We start from the raw sequence: 16,899 nt of genomic DNA, 5'->3' as shown, positions 1-16,899 counted from the left end.
TAGTTCATTATTTTATTCAAAACGTCAGTTGGTATTCTTATTTCTCGTTTCTTTTCTTTCTTCATTTGTCATGACTAATGAAATAGGCAAAGATGCTTTAGCTGAGGGATGCACCCGTTGCAGAGGGCAGTCGTTGATGACGGATGACGAGATCTGCACTCAGGTGCTTGGGCAACAACGTGTTGGCTGGTTGAATGGATCTTGGGAGTGGATACTCGCCCGACCTCATCATCTTCTTTCAGGGCGACGTATCGTTCGCAACGAGAGTGTCGACCTACCGAGGCTCGAGCAGAGGAGATGTTATCCAGATGCAAATTGTGGAAGTGGGAGAAGCCAGCAATTGAAAGAACAGAAGTCGAACTGGGAAGCGGAGATGCAAGCCATGAAGATTGGAAAGTGCAGATCGAACAAATATGTGCCAATCCCGTCCGTTGACGTGGGTGACTCTCTCATTAGAAAGGTATTAAAGTAAGTTTATCTCCCGCTCTTTTATTTTTTTACTAAACACCTTTGCATATTCAACTAATGTACAGGAATATGAATATGTCTCGTCCTTTCTTTCCTTTCTCCACTTAATATCAAATCATTGTCTCAATAATAATGTTAAAAACTCTCAAAAATTTGAACCATGAATAATTTAATCAAGAGAGACCGAAATAAATGAATTCTTTAACATATAATACTTGCTGAGGAATTCGTATTGACCCCATCTTCATCACACTAAAGCCGGAGGCCGCCCCCATTCAAAGCCCCTTTGGTATCAATTTATTTCAACAATACATGGATTTTATTCGCTTATCTGCTTTTACGGAGTCCTGCATTTAAGCCAGATCAAACTTCTCTCCTGTGTATCACCAACACTAGGGGGGGGAGCAGCTTCTTCTTCCTTTCTTTCCCCTATCCTAGGTGAAGAAGAACCATAACAAAAAGGAAAATAACAAACTACAGGGATAATATCATCTTATCTGACCTTGGCAATGCCTTCTTCCTGACCATGGCCTACCTTTTTTCTCTGCAAGGCCCATTGGAACAAGTACTCCCCTCCTATTGTTAGCTGAATAACGCCATTTAACACATACTCATAAAAACCCACCTACTGTGTTTTTTCTGCTAGAGTTAAGACTTCAAATATTTGTCTCACCTAACAAAAATATCTTGACTTCTACTTCCAAATGAATGTTCAGTATGTTTGTTTAAGGGTATGTTTGTTTTTGTATGATTAACTTATATGATTGATCAGATGGACTATACAACTGGACTGAATGGATTTTTAAACTTGTTATAGTTAGTTTATCTGTATCTATTGGAGGAACATGATAAGCACATTAGCCTGCTACTGATTTGGAGTTATTTTTCTTAGATTAAATTTATTTTGTAATTCCCGAGTAAAATAAAAAACAAAAAACAAAAAACAAAACAAAACAAAACATAAGCTTAAAAGTCACTCCCTTAGATTTGTTGCCCTCATGTGTGTCAAGTCCCTTAGCAAATCTAGCCACTTAAGAATTCTAAAGCAAATGCATCTAAAGCATTAAACCATCATATCACACTTGAAAAAAAAAAAAAAAATTTGCTATTTACACGCACCTTACAATCATCCAAATCATGACAATTATGTGGGCTCAAGTTCAACAAGAGTACTATGTTGGATTCATACAATGTTAATGGGTGGTCATAGACCACCATGTGTCATTTTGCGGTGGTCAAATTAGGACCACCAGTTAGGTTGCTAACATGGTGGTTTGAGACCACCCAGTATTTTCCTATGAATGGCTATATTTGACAATAGTGGCAAGTGCCTTGAGCACCCATTATGGTGCTTTTTTTAGAAAAAAGTGAGAAATGGGTCTATACCACTTTTTCTTCACATCACTAGCAAACTCACTTTGATTTTTTTACAACTGATTTTTTCTTGTAAGTTACTCAGATTGTATTTTCAATTTTCTAAAGATTTGAACTCTGCAACAATGTGATTTCTTTTCTTTTTATTCCTTTTTCCCCTTTTACTCCTACATGTTATCTGTATTGTGTGATTATCATTTGTTCCATATTGCCTAAAAGATCCTATGATTTAGAATATGCTTATTATTCTGCTGTAATATCTAATTTAGGATGCACTTGAGTTTAATTCCAACCCATGTCTATATTATGAAAATCTAAAACGTGGGTATCTGACCATATTTAGCTAAGAATGAATAGACCTTAGAGTAAATGGTTTAAGAAAATTTGCAGTTGAAGATGAGGTGATTTCGTACCTCACTTTATAGTTAATTATCTCTTGCCTCAGTTTTCCTGTCTCATACTCTTGTAACTTCCCTTAGTTTGTTGTCTAAGATAGTAAAACAGATTTACTATGAAAAGGGATAACTACAAAGAAAGGTAGATAGAAGGTGCCGCCCTCTTTTATTAAAAAAAAAAAAAATGTCCGATCTGAACCAATATTGTTGGTATTATTCAATTATTTCACAATTTTAGTGGGGACGATCATATTTTTAGCTTCAATATTTTTAAAATTTAATTATATCGTATTGACTTCCAAAAATTGTCTGTTTTTGCTGCCACAGACACAGAAAATAAAATCAATTACTCTATGTATGGAAGCATAGATTTGAAGCCTCCAATTTGGATTTGTATGAATTTATATGAATTCAATACAATTTTGCAAGGGGTTTTTATCAAAATAGGCAACTTACGGCAATGTCAGTGGCAGCTGAGAATGCTTCTGGAACTGTAGTTGACACCACAGAGACACAACCACGGCTGTTGCCGTGAAACCAACTTTGTTTTGTCTCCACCATTCTCTTAGCCCGAAGGTCTTGTTTCTTTCCTGGTAAGGGGACTGTGATGACTGATTGGTTGGAACCAGTGTGAAATGTGGAGTGGAAAATACATTGAAGGTGTACCCGTGATGACTGTGAATGGGGAGAATGCCATGAGAGGTTATTAAGTTGCTCCTTGAAGAACTGAGAGAAGCTCAGGAGGGTGCCGATCAGTGAGGTCCCTAATGCCAGCAGCGAGAAGGCCTCTACCATAAATGAAATCCCATTCCATCTCACCCGGAACCAGAGTGATCACACAGAGTTCAGTCATTTTTTGAGGTCAGGAGTCTGAGAAGCAGTTGAAAAATATGGCTAAAATTGATGGCAACAACCATGCAGGACTTATATGTAAAGAATGGAAGTTCGTAGGTCATGAGTAGGGAACCCAATGCATGTTAGATAAAGCTAGCCTATCCAAAACTGGATTAGGCATAAACCCATTTTCAGGATTGCTTTGAACAATCATTGATAGAAACATAAAGAGATCAATAAAATTCATGTAATAGAAACACTTCAAACTGTCATGCCTTCAACCCCTCTCCTTCTGTTAACAGGATACTAAAGGTAATCAATACTGTGTGTGTGTGTGTGTGTGTGTGTGTGTGTGTATGGATTGGGATTACCACATTAGCAATTCAACAGGGTCTGCTACTTGAATTTGATCAGCCTGGGCTGAAAGGCCTAATGCAATTGCATCCCAGATTAGCATTGCCAGCAGCGGAATGATGCTACCAAGCAACACTGAAGCCCGTATACGTTTAAGATCACCTTCTAGATAAGCACAGATAACTACGGTAAAATCAAACATCATAAACCAGGAGGCATCTCTTAAAGTTAGTTTCACTGCACAAATCCCAGTAGAAGTCTTGAAGAATTCTCATTCCTACCAGGAGCTATATCATGAAATACCAGAGCAAAGATTATCACAGGAACTGTATCTGGAGCTTTCCCCAGTTGCTACTTCCCCCCAATCCAGACCAACCTCCAGATGCCACAGCTAGTGCCTCAATTCCCAATAGCAGACCTGCTCATAAGTTTCTGTACACCATTATTGTTCATGTGTCACCAATAAAGGTGGAATCCAATTAATGGGCTAATTAATTAGAGAGTCAATTAGAGAGTTGAGGTCCCGATTACTAAGGTATTTGTATCTCAATTAGAGAGCCAATTAGAGAGTTGAGGGTCCAATTAATTTTGCCTAGTACTTTAGTTTATTTAGGTTTCCTAAATTCATTTCCTTTAGTTTCTTATCTTCCAAGCATATAAGCCTATAAAAAATGCTCCTATGCATCTTCTCTTATTAAGAATTGTGAATTAAGCTGTCGGGATATTGGTCCTGCATTAAAGGGCCCCAAACTTCAGAATCCTTCATGTTTGGGGATCCTTAAACCTGTAGTGTTGTTGTTCCTGCATCAAGTGGCTCCTAACCATGGAAAATTTTACAGTTTGGGGATCCCTAACAGCAATTAGAATCCCTCCACATGTTCATCGTTTAGTTTCTTTAGCGTCTGTTTCTCCTCTATGACCCTCCCTAGTATATTTATTATTTGTGTAATAAGCTCTCCTCTTCCCCTAATCCCAAAATTCATAATCTCAATAGATTGGTTTTAATAAATTGGTCACAATTAATTATATAAAAAATTATTAATTAATATAAAACAAATAACAATGTGAAACATTTTCTATGTCCATAATAAAAAATATACAAAGAATAACTATTCCCAAATTTTGAGAATATCTATTTTTTTCTTATTACATGTTAAATAAGATAATTAAAAATATACCAGGAATAACTATTCCCTTAATTTCCAAAATTTAACTATTTTCCATCTTATTTGAAGGAATAACTATTCCCTCAAACAGAGCAAACCATACGAATATTATTATCATAGAAATACTCCTACAATACTGAATACCCACAATTTTAAGTTAACAAGCAGGATTCAACAGTATATTTATGGAATTCAAAAGAGGATGGAAGTAATACAAAATTAATACAAGGATAGAAAATTAAGTCAGAGAGGAAGTACATGAAATCTATCAAATTCACAATAGTAAAGTGTGCATTTCATAACAATGTTGCTGAATTAGCAAACTAATGAAGAAGTCAACAAATAGCAAGCGGTTCATCAATCCAGCTTAATAAGCATGTACATCCAAACAAACTGCAGCAGCCACAGAAAGAACCCCAGGATAGGTCCTAGCTTGTCCAAGAGCCTCTTGTAGATTCGCCTGAAGCATGAAGAACAAACTAAACCTCATATAAACATCACCAACTCAGGCCTACTGTGTATGTTGCTCTCCTTATCCTCCAGCATAGGATAAGAAGCCACTAGGGCATCTTGAGCTCCAATATACAGTAAGTTATAAATCTTCCAGTAACTTCCCTAACCTTTCTTGTAGGATGGAAGAGCCCCTGCAAACAATAGTTCAGGACTGCAGCTGCACCCAAGGCAACCCTCATCCTTTCTATGGCTTCCATGATAGCATTAATAACATGCGGAGAAGTCTCAAATATGTTTGTCCATACATAATTCAGTAAGTGTACTAAAGCATCCTCACAACCTAAACCAGCCACTCCCAAAGCCATGTGCTTAACAGCAGATGCAGTAGTTTGCCTATGTACCAAATCTCTATCCATGAGAGCATCCTCAAGTAGTGGAGTGACTGCATAAAAATAATCTTTACCAATTTCACCAATGTACTCAAAAAGAAAAGAGAGTGATTTTAAAACACCATTCTGCACATTGAGTTCTGGTACACGATACTCATTCATTAATGTTGGTAGTACTGTAAAAGGAGAATATGTTTTTGAAACTACTACAATTGCAATAGTAGTACACATGTGGTTCTGACGCTCCTGCACTTTGAGGTTGTTCAATAATGTTGCTAGGACATCTTGCGGTACAATGGCTTTTACAATGTAGCCAAACGTGTTCACAGTTGCTCGTCAAATACCTTTTTTATGGGCTTTAAGCATCTCAAGAAGCTCAAAACAAACCCTCATCCATTCTCTTGTTGGGACAAATTCAGCCCCACGGTCAGCAATTCGACCAACAAGATCAATACAATTTTCCTGCACCTTCTCATGCTGATTCTTCAAGATTGGGGTCAGTTGAGGAAGCAAATCCTTTATCAGAGGAGTCATTTTTGTCATACTAATAACATTGACAATAGCTTTGAGAGCCCCCAATATAGATCCCAAAACTTCCGGATACTCTTCTCCTAGATATTCAGACAAGACAACCCCAAGATGACCCATCAGTTGTTCTTCTTGGCATTGTTTCATGACAACAACAATCCTTGAAATAAGATCAGCAGCTTGCTGCCTCACCTTAGCACTCTTGTTATTCAAGCACCACTTAATGGTTCTGCAAATCTGGGGAAGATATGGTTCACCCTTTGCCCAAGAGCGTTTATATCAGACTTTGACATTTCCTTGCACGGAATGTGTCGTTAATGAATGATGTTGCTTCAACGTTTACTACATACTCATGGTAGTTAAAATCAATACTTGAATTGTAGAATTGTACGACTCAAAATCACCTAGACGGTCCAGCTCCCAAATCGTACCTGAATCGGTGGAATTGTGATTCCGGAATTGTGAGTAGCATTGTAACGATTCTACAATTCTGCCTGGAATGGGTGTTTTCTCTCTTTGAGCTTGAACTGTATATGTGTTATTACTGTAAAAAAGGGCCCAAATTTTTTACATTAAGCTCAAAATCTTGAAATTTGGGGCTAAATAGCTCCTAGCAGCTCTGTTCGATAGCTTCGATGCTTGATTCTTCGATCAGCAGCAAGGCAGCAACCAGTGAACCCTTCGAGCACTCTCGTCTCCCTCTGAATCTTCTCTACTATAATTGAGTACTCCTGTAAGGCTATAACAGTCCTATCGTGTTTGATGTGCAGTTCAGCACCAGAGGCTCTATTCGACAGCTGAGGTTTTTGATACATCAATCAACAGCAAGGCAGCAACCAGTGAACCCTTTGAACACTCTTGTCTCTCTTTGACTTTCTTGTACTCTAGTCAACTACTTCTATAAGGCTTCGATGTGTAGTTCAACACTCGGCAGTCAACTCTTCTATTGGCACTAAGTTCTGATTGTTCTCTGGAGGTCGACTCCTTTCTTCAGTCCTCTTCTCTCTATCGAACACCTCAGCAGCCAGTGTCAGCACTCTTCTCTCTATCGACTCCTTTCTTCCTCTTTTTTTTGCAGCTGTGCTTATTAAGCTTACAGTCTTTCAAATTATCATAAAATTCCATATACATAAATTTTAAATATTTTTTAACTAAGTTTATTAATTGAATTATTAATTAAGCTTATTAATTAAGTTTATAGTCTTAAGAATTGTCATAAAATTTCATATACATTTGTCTAAAAATATATTTTTTACACTGAAAAAATAATCTTACGATTCTCGATCCGATCCTGCAGACCCCTGTAGACCCCTCCAACAATCCTACGTAGAATCCCGATTTTGAAAACCTTGCTTGACATTTGCTTTGAATAATTGCTTACTGCTTCTTCTACTTTGCTTTTGATTGCTGTGAATGTTCTTGTGGTAAACCGTGGTATACTTTGGTTGACTAGTCTAGCAAGGGTGCTTTAGGTAGTGTTGCAGGACCCGTCATGAGGTGTGAAATGTTTGACTTGTGAGACCATGGCTAGTTATTGTTGTTGTTGAAGTTGCTGTTGCTACTATTATTATTTGGGGTGTGGGGTGGGGGAAGCAATACTTTCAGCATGTCACATGCACAGTAGAATTCTATGTAAAAATCAAAATGACTTGTGGATTGCCATACTCCTAATTTAGAACCCCTATAAGTGTGAGCGTGTTTGGTTATGGTTATGGAAATCAACCTACAAAGAGAGAAAACTTGGGTTTATGACCATTGGTTGTAGGTTTATTAGATATGTAGAACATAGTGCAACTTATAGGATCCTAGTACTAAATGATGTCTTGGATCATTACACAATTAAAAGGTGGCATCCTCAGGGCACAAGGCTCCTTGCTTTTCTAGGGTAGGGGGAGGGTTGTCATAGTCTACACAACCTTACCTATGTTTTTTTGCAGAGAGACTAGTCCTTGGAAAATAAAGAATTCTTGAAACACATTTTCATTTCGAAGCTAACAAAGAAATTAGATTGGATCTTAGAACTATGAAAGTAAGAATTCAAAAATACAACCGAGAAGAAGTAAAAACAAAGGAAACAAATTAACTTTGGACATAAATGATACACATTCTCCGTTGATAATGATTGACTGACATGCACTCATAGTGCAACCTCAACTATTGCACAAATTTGGAAGGAAGCTATAAGCAATGAAATTGAATCTATCATGCATAATACCATAGTGATTGATAATGGAACCTATAGGTTCTGAGGGGAATAGTGAATATTCAAAATTTAGCTTTGACGGGTTAATTGGAACATTTAAAGACAATATAACTGCTAGAGCATTCACACAAAAGAAAATTGTGGACTACTTTGACACATTCACACTAGTGATTGAGTTTTTCCAATTAAAGATTTAATAGCTCTGGCCTCTGTGTATAAACTTATAATTGGTCACATGGACATGAAAAAAACAGTTATGAATGGTGACCTAGAAAAATTTTATATTCTTGTAGGATGTGTAGTCGAGAGACAAGAAAACAAAGTATGTAAACTAGTGAAATTTGTTTATGGTGTAAACAAGTGTCCAAAAAAATAAAAATTTGACCAAGTGTTGGCTTGTAATAACTTTTCTACTTTGATGTGGTAGATGTATATTAAAAATGGCAATTGTGTTACAAATATGGATGATAGGTTAATTTTTGGGGCTAATTATATGCAAACAATTAAGTGTTCTCTACCCTCAAAATTTGATGTGAAAGATCTAGAAGTGGCTTTGTGATTTTTGGGGTAAAGATTGCTAGAATAGACAATGGGAAGCATTATGACGAGCATTTAACAAAAACAGTTTTTAGAATGACAAATTTCAACGAGCAATAACTGCGCTCTTATGTTTTTTGTAAAATTTCTAATATGCTCTTAACTAAAAGGTTTCTCTATTCTAAAAGAACAAAAAAAAAAAAAAATGTGTAAAATAGTAAAATAAATCAATTCAGATTTCTTGCTAAAACTGTTTTCCAAATTCCTCCCCCTTCTCTAAGCATCACAGTTTTTATGCATCTCCTCATCACTCTCCTCCTCAATTCAATTTCATAGCGATAATTTGGAATTTTCCACCCTCATAAAAAAGATTTCATGATAGTAGGTATTGCACTTAACATTCTTTATTTTCCTTTCCAAATTACCTTTGGGGGACTGCATCATAGCTGTCGGATGAGGCACCATGGAGAGATGCTGATGGGGGTTGCATCAACGGAATATCTGTGTTGGCGGCCACGGCAGCAGCGGTGGTGGCTGGAGGCCCAACAGCCCATCATATCAAGGGGTGGAAGAAGGCTCGTCTTTCACTAGGCTCCTCTCTAACCTATTGCCAACCCCATGGAATCCTAAACAAGGATAAAACATATAGGGGAATTGAAAAAAGGCATGCCTGGATTAAAGTAATGCGAGCACCAAGAAAAAAAAAAACCCTCCTACCCCCATCAAGACGCATAAGAGACCTTGAGAAAGATTGGAAGAGAAAAACCCTTAGCTCTTGGATTACCTCCCAAAGGAACTCCTAATAGTGTAAAAGAAGAGAGACTTGCACATTATTGACCTAGAAAACATAGGGCACCTAAGTCCTATGGCAGATTCTAGGGAAAAAAAAGGGAGTGTGCAGTAGGTATATTGATGTCATTAAGGATATATATGATATAATAGTGACTAATGTTAGGACTATATGTGTCACAATAGGAAGGGTGTTTCCAAAATGAGGTTCCATCATGTATGGTGTTTGCTGATGATATTGTCTTAAGAATCTATAGGTTTGAAGATAAGTAGAAAGAAGTCAAAATATAAGAATTAGAGAAAGATTAATCTTGACACTCACAAAATTTACTAGCAATAGTAGATTTTGACCCTGTAGATTGGTTATGTAGGCGAATGTGAATTTGAAGGAGGTTGAGTCAACCAATTCTCATGGATCTTTTTGTTGGCCTTTAGCTTTCAGTGACTTCAACCAAAAGCATATTGGTTGCCTATTCACATAACAACCATGTCTATGCTTTTAGACAATAATGAAAATGAGTTTTCATTTATTTAATTAAATAGACTCTGGAAGATGACTTCATGATGACTTCCATTGCTTTCTACTGTCCATTTCGCAGAACTTTAGGAGGGTATTGCATAGTCACAAGGTTAAGGGCAAGGTTGAAACAAGGGAAGGCTTATGGTGGATACTAGGCACGTCAATTGTTCCTTTATATTCATTTGTGTTCCATGTATTTGTAAACAGATGCGTAGATGGTCATGTCCTGTGCCTCAGTTGCTGGATACTATCTAAACGCCATACCTGTGCTCCAAAATCTTGATTATTGTCACTTTGTTTTGAATTTTTCTGGTGTACGACCATGCAACTAAACTGCATGGGGGTGAGAAAAGGTGAAATTTAATAAGAATCACCATTAGAACGAAACCTTCTAACTTGAATTTATTTTTTAATAAAGAATTCAAACCTTCCAGCTTTAAGAAAACAAAGTTCTTCGTATTAGCATTTGCTCATGGCTTCATGATGATGGCAATGTAATGATGACATGTCTAAGGAATTTTAAAGATGTGACAAATACTTCTTTCTTTAACTGTCTTACCTTTTGTTTTTCTCCCCTTAGATCTAGGCCCTCTCTACACTTGGCTGAATCTGCCTCCTTTATATGGTTACTTTACTGGAATATACCCTCAGATGAATCTTATTTTTTTCTTTATTTAGATATTTTTAAATTCAGGGTGATTATTTGATATGAAACAATCAAAATGCATAGTTGTAGTTGTTTTCATGTTATCTAATCCATTTTCCATTAGTCTGAGATAATGATACAAACTCCTTTTTGATTTTTTTGTCCATAACCCCCAAGTCATTTTTCCACTTATTAAATTTCCCTTTGCTTTACCGTAGGAAACCTTAGAATTGGTTCTGAAATTAGGAATAGCTTCCCAAGAGGGGGATGAATTGGATTCTTTTTTATTTTAATGATTTTTAAACTTTTGCTTATGATACTAAGAAAAACATAATTGATAACTGATAATCACACTTGAAAATACTGAAATTTAAATTAACAAACCAATCAATGAAAAAAAAGTAATTCAACCACTCAACTAAGAATATTAGTGCTTTTGTTAATTTCGTTGTAAATGCTTACCACCTTCTTTGAGTAAGCTCTTAGTATGCACTTCTCTTGATTAAGATTTCCGCAGATTAACCAACGTACTCCCTTTTTGGGTTTCCGCAAACGGTTAATCAAAACATACTTTCTATGTATCAAAAGTCTTTGTTTCATTCTCACTTTAAAACCTGCAACCTGCACTTTTAAATCATACAATAACAGCTAGTACAGAAAATAGAAAGTAAAGAGGTGAGAAAGACACAAAGTTTTTATGAGGTTCGGCTTCAACACAACCTACGTCCTCGCCCTTGGCAAAATACCAAAGGATTCCACTATAGCAGTTCCGTAACCGGGTGGAACAACGCCTGTTTACAATCACTCCTTGGCCAAGGCTAGAGCCCGCCTTCTCTAAACAATATACCCTTGTTTGGTCAACGATCCAACAGCCTCGAATCGTCCAAAATGTACAAGAGAGATATCAAAAAGCTGGTGTACAAGAGATGTTCACACAAAGAGCAGATTAGTACAAATATAAACTATGTACTTCAAAAAATAAATATCAAGAAAGAAATAAACTTTTGAAGCTTTAACAGAGATTTCACCAAATTCCTTTTTTCCAGATGAGAAATCAGTAATCTTTCTTCAGGAGTTGATGAGTAAGAAAATCAGAACCACAATACTTTCAGCTTGCAAGAGATTGACCAAGGAGAGATTTTGAGAGCAAGAGAGCTTAAGATAATTTCAATGCTTGGTGTAATTTTTGATTTACATGAACCATGTATTTATAGGCTTCTAAGCAAGTTTCCTTGTTGCAAGAGTTTCCTTAAAGAGTTTCCCAATTTGTTAGAAAATTTGGGGTTCAAGCGGCAATAATTTAAAAAAGTAAGATTTTTAAAAATTTATTTGTTGAATAGTGTTAAGATGTCTGAGGATTCGAGGTCAGACGTCTGAAGTTCTTGAAACCCTTTAAAATTTGAACTAGATACAGGGTTAGATGTCTGAAGATATGGTTCAGATGTCTGAGATGCCTGGTTTAGATGTCTGAAGTTGCGAGTTCAGATGTCTAAACTGCTACTACCTGCTTCTGTTTTGATCCATAAAATCTTCAGACGTATGCACTTAATCTTCAGACGTCTGAAGTAATTCTTCAGATGTCTGAACATGAAGTTCAGTCATCTGAAGTTGTCACTTCAGTCATCTGAACTGAAAAGTTCAATCATTTAATCTGCCAAGAACCTGTTTTAGAAAATATTTTTATTTGAAAACTGATTTGCTCTCTTATGATTTTTACAAGACTTATTTCAGAAATCTTCAATAGGTCATTAAGTCCTTATAATCACTTGAAAGAGCTTCAAAACATATTTCAAATGATATTTTAACTTTTGAAATACTTACAATATATTTCCTAAAGCTTTGTATGCCAAGCTTGATATCCTCCTCAATCTAACTTTTGAAATTCTTTGCTTGAGCTGCAAATGTCTTAGTTTCTCCTTGTATCATTGATTAGTTGACCCACATTTGATTCATACTTGATCTTTACTTAAACCATACTTGAGCTTTACTTGAACTATATTTCCTGAAAACATAAAAACTCAACCTTTCCAAGTTAAATAGTTCTCTGTTTGTTATCACCAAAATCGATTGAAAAATCTTGTTAGGCCAACAATCTCCCCACTTGTTAGAATTGGTGTATTCCCAAGAGGGGGGGGGGGGTGAATTGGAGTTTTAAACTTTTTCTCCTAGGTTAATATATCCAACAACAGTATATGCACAACCTAGGGCCTGTCTATGCAATTTCCAAATGCGTAGATAAATATAATGTGGAAATTAAGTCGTACGCATCATTCACCCATAACATGCATGTGCGGTAAATATAAAGTGCGGAAATGTAAGTGAACACATGATATGTTATCGGGGTTCTGCCAACTGTGCCTATATCCCTGCCTCAAGCTCGCAAGCTAGAGGATTCCACTAATAGCTCACTTAAGGGTGGAGCGTCACCGTTTACAATCAGGTCAAATTAACACAGGGCTGACCTCAACCTACACGCCTTAACAGGACGACGCACCTAGCTTTCCTAACCGAGTCTAAGCCAATCCGAGACTATTCCAGGGCTAGTCTCCCTCTTTAGGCCCATGCCTGGAAATACAACCAAAGTGTATTACAATCAAATGGTATAGTGATTGTGCTTTCGTGTAAAGCAGATATGTACCCAGATGCGCGCAATAACATACACTACAATATGATTCAATATGTAAGCTCAATGTGGTCTAAGATGTCAACTCTCAAATAGATTTACTATCGTTGTAATGAGTGCATGAGAGTGCAAACATAAAGGATCTTTGTATCATAGGATATTCAATCTAAGTGCTCAAACAAAGACATTATCCAAAATTCATATATTTCAATCAACAAGTTTTCTCAATATATATATATATATATATATGTATATGAAGCTCTAGCAATGTATAAGTTTGGTTTGCAAAAAGATATTCAATCTTTGTATTCAGCAAAGGATATATGAGTTAACGAGTATTGCAACAAAGATTTTATCACATAAGCAAATATCTCATCAAATATTTTCAAGATAAAAACACGGTAGATATTTGAGAATGTTTTTGCAACCAAAATACAAATACAAACTTCTTAAGACATTGCAATGAATATGCAATACTCAGAAGTTCTATATAAGTCTTCTTAGGAGAGACCTATTAATAAAGTCCCCTAAGAATACTTAAGGTTTAGCTCTCAAAAAATAAGTCAAACAATCCAAAGATAGGAGAGCAAACCAATCAATACAAACACTCAAAAATCAACTTACAAATGATGTAGGCAATATGGGAAGGTAAGATTGAGTGTGTGGAGCTTGGAAATTAGTATTATAGGGTTTTGATATTTCAAGGAATTTTCCCTAATCAAAGTGGCTAATCCTCTTAATCTTTGCAAATGAACACATATATATAGCCATGGAAGGAAATATGACCGTTGGGGACCTATTGGGTATTATTAGAAAAGTTTAATGATGTTTAAGGCATTTTAACCCTATTTAAAAAATATTAACTGCGGTAAAAAATGAGGACAACCTGAGAGGTCCGGTTGACCAAAAATGGTTTGGTCGACCAAGACTCAAGTGGTATGGTCGACCAGAGGTATTTTGAACTGAGTGGTTGGTCGACCGAGGCAAGGCGATTTTCCAAATTTCTGAGGTTCGGTCGACCGGGCTTTTTTGAACTGCATGGTTCGGTCGACCAGACCGCTAAGAATTCTCCCAAGGACCCTCCGGTCAACCAGGTAGTTGGAGTACAAAAGTGGTCGGTCGACCGGGAGGTCAAAATGTTGACTTTTATGTGGTTTGGTCGACCGGCAAGAAATGAACTATGAAGTTTGGTCAACCGGGCCTTGGTCAAACTGTTGACCCAGGGCCTATTCGGTCGACCAGGCCAAAGTGAACTGTGTTGGCCGGTCGACCGAAAGTGCACCAAGTGTGCATTTCAGTCCCATATTGAACCAAACAAGTCCTATTCAGGTGCCTAACAAACATATATGTAAATGTGTCTTTCTAAGGTCCTTTCTTATTCATGGTTTGTTTGAGCTTACGTAGTAAATCATACATGTGATGTGTGTGAGCTTATTACAAACCAAGTACCTACTTACTATTACAGACGAATTAAATATATTACATTATGAAATAAAACTTTGGTCTTCGGGCTTTTCTTGACGTTGTGCACATCTTTATCTTAACACCTTTAGTTCCTGTACAAAACCTCAAACACTCATTAGATACAATGAGTATTTGTCATAATCAAAATCGGGCGTGATCAATAAGGTCAACACCATTTTTGATGATGACAAACAAGAAGTAAAGATAAAGGTTTTAAAACCGTCACTAATAATAGAGCAATAGTGACAATTTTAAAACCGTCACTAATACTTGAACATTTGTGATGGTTTTAAAACTGTCACTAATAATATAGCAATAGTGACGATTTTAGAACCGTCACTGATACTATTGTTTTAGTGACGATTTTTGGTCGATCCGGTGTTGAATCTATAGTGACAGGCTTAGGTTTGTAGTGACGATTTTAATCCATCACTAATACTCTATTATTAGTGACAGTTTGAAAAATTCGTCACTAATAAGTATTAGTAACGGCAGGTATAGCAACTAATTGAAAACTGTCACTAATACTCATTGAACCATCACTAATAATAGTAATGACGATTTTGTGAGTATTAGTGACGGTTTAAAACTGTCACTAATAACCTTATTTTTTGTTATGATAGTATTTAGCTGGAACATAGGATTTTGACTTTCTTACAAAACATCCCATGTAGAGATGTTTCTATTTTAGATTCTCCTTCCCATTAAAACTAAGACCTTCCTTCTCTAGGCAATTTCTTTGAGCTCGTAGGAGTTTTTCAAAATTATTTTGACCTTCTGTAAATTTACAGATAATCTTAGATTTGTCTTTCAAATTTTTTTCTAACTCCTCAATTTTCAAATCCTTGTCTTTCTTGAGAGATGCATAAGATTCATTTTGACTTTCAATTAACTTTGAAAATTCTTTCAATTTTAATTTCAAACCAGAATTTTTCTTATTCATTTTTTCAAGCATTTTCAGGGTATACAAGTATTCCTGATGCAATTCATCATAAGAAAGCATGCTATTTTCTTTTTCTAAATCACTTGAATAGTAAGATGAAGGAGAACAAAAAGATTGTACCTCGTGGTCATCGTGAGCCATCAGACATAGATTCACAATCTCGTCATCACTAGATTTAGATTCTAAACTATTGGTACTATGAGTGTCCTAGCCCACATTTAGAGCCTTCTTCTTAGACACTTTCTTCAGCTGGGGACAATCCGGCTTGATGTGTCCAAATTCTCTATAGTTATAACACATGGGAGGATCATTTTTTGGTGTATTTCTTGTTCTTTCTCATAAACTCTCCAAATTTCTTAGTGATAAGTGCCATGTTTTCATCCGATTATGATTTACTTCCCTCACTAGAGTAGTGAGATAATGCGTTAAGTGTTGTAGCTTTCTTTGCTTTAATTTACTCATTCTTCCTCTCATTTATTGCAAGCTCATAGGTGATGAGTGATCCAATTAGTTCATCAACATACATCTCCTTGAGATTTATCCCTTCTACTATTGTAGTAGCTTTAGCTTCCCAAACTGGTGGTAGTCCCTTGAGTATTTTCCTGATCTATTCATAAGTAGGGTAAGATTTACCAAGAGCATTTAAAGAATTTGTGATGTATGTGAATCTAGTGTACATAGATTGAATAGATTAATCAGCAGTTATTTTAAATGCTTCATACTCACTAGTGAGCATGTCTATCAAACTATCTTTTACTTCCTTAGTACCTTCATATGCAACTTCTAATTTTTCCCAAATCTCTTTAGCAGTGTTACAGGTCATTACCCTATTAAACTCATTTACATCTACTACATAGAATAACAGATTCATTTTAGTAGCATTTTTTTGCACATATTTCCAGTCCTTTTTAGTATACTCATCTTCAGTTTTGGGTACATTAACCTTATCAACTACTTTGATAGGGACATGGTTTCCCTTGGAAACAATTTTCCACACTTTCCAATTCACATTTAAAAGATATATACCCATCCTTCTTTTATAGTAGGTGTAATTTACACCGCAGAAAAAAGGTGGTCTAGTGGATGAGTGTCCCTCACCGAATGGAGTTACACTGATGTGTGCCATGTGATCTTTTTACAAATGAACAATTAAGTCTATGTAAACCTGCTCTGATACCAAATGTTAATTCAGGTGTAATCCCAAGAGGGGGGT

The 16,899-nt window shown here is 36.2% G+C and overlaps 2 pseudogenes; both read right to left on the bottom strand.

Annotated features, from left to right (window-relative positions):
• Positions 1–961: 961 nt before the first annotated feature.
• On the bottom strand, positions 962–4,308 carry LOC131148314 (uncharacterized; annotated as a pseudogene).
• Positions 4,309–5,077: 769 nt separating this feature from the next.
• LOC131149416 (uncharacterized) lies at positions 5,078–5,967 on the bottom strand (annotated as a pseudogene).
• Between the last annotated feature and the right edge of the window lie 10,932 nt (positions 5,968–16,899).

The sequence above is a fragment of the Malania oleifera genome, chromosome 2 (genome assembly GCF_029873635.1).
Source record: "Malania oleifera isolate guangnan ecotype guangnan chromosome 2, ASM2987363v1, whole genome shotgun sequence".
NCBI classification, from domain to species: Eukaryota; Viridiplantae; Streptophyta; class Magnoliopsida; order Santalales; family Ximeniaceae; genus Malania; species Malania oleifera.
This window is presented reverse-complemented; position numbering and strand designations above follow the sequence as displayed.